This window comes from Bison bison, unplaced genomic scaffold (assembly GCF_000754665.1).
Source record: "Bison bison bison isolate TAMUID 2011002044 unplaced genomic scaffold, Bison_UMD1.0 scf7180017864369, whole genome shotgun sequence".
Lineage (NCBI taxonomy): Eukaryota > Metazoa > Chordata > Mammalia > Artiodactyla > Bovidae > Bison > Bison bison.
This window is the reverse complement of record NW_011494941.1, coordinates 16,993-17,939: the sequence shown is the minus strand read 5'-3', so window position 1 is coordinate 17,939 and position 947 is coordinate 16,993.

Sequence of the window (947 nt, the reverse complement as noted above, 5' to 3'; positions counted from 1 at the left end):
CAAACCAACAAGCAAACACTTTTGTTGTTGTAGCCTTGCTGATTTGGGGGCCAGATTATAGCAATGGGTTTGTTATGCACAGGATTTTCTGTTATGCTATTTGCTATACACAAAGGAGTATACCTGTTGACATCTCATTTCTGAAAGCTATCACTGTCATTTTCTAGTGTCTCTTTGTCAATTATGACAGTGTCATGGGATGATTCATACCCTCCCTCTGTTAGGCATCTTTTCATCCTTTGTATTTTTACAATCTATGTCCTAACACCTTGGGGTGGTTACTTACATTTGACTTTTCCAAATCTCTACAACAATTTTTTTTCTCACGTAAAAAATGGACATCATCTCTCATTCTAGCTACTTGTTTTATGCTGAGCCAGAATTCCTATAACATCTGAGGCCCTTATGGAAGGAGATGTAACATGGCTACTGGCTATATGTTAAATCTTTTTAAGAAATCAATTGAGGCTTTTCCAGTACTTTCACTTCCAAGACTGTCAAAAGCAGTTAGCATCAGAGAATCTGATGAATAACTTAATCAGAATTTTAGTACAGACGTGTTATCTATTCACACATTCAGCCTGGGCAAAACATATTAAATGTATTAGTCAGGGGCTTGCCAGTTATTAACCTTGGTTACAGCTATTATAATGATCAGAGAAACGCTTTCATTTAAAGTTTCCCTGTTCAGAAGTCACAATTCCCTTTAAGCAGTGTAACCATTGAAACCAGTGCTGTTGCCTTCAATTTTTTTTTCTCATGTCTCAGTAATTCACTTTCTTATATAATCTTGAAATGTTAACACTTGCAAGGAAGGATGGAAGGTTAAAATTGGCCCTTTTAACTTATTTTAAATATTCCAAAGGCTTGACAGAAATAATGTGCTTTGTCCTTATTCTTTATTATATACATCTTTACTAATTTAATAAATATTTATTTAAAAGGTA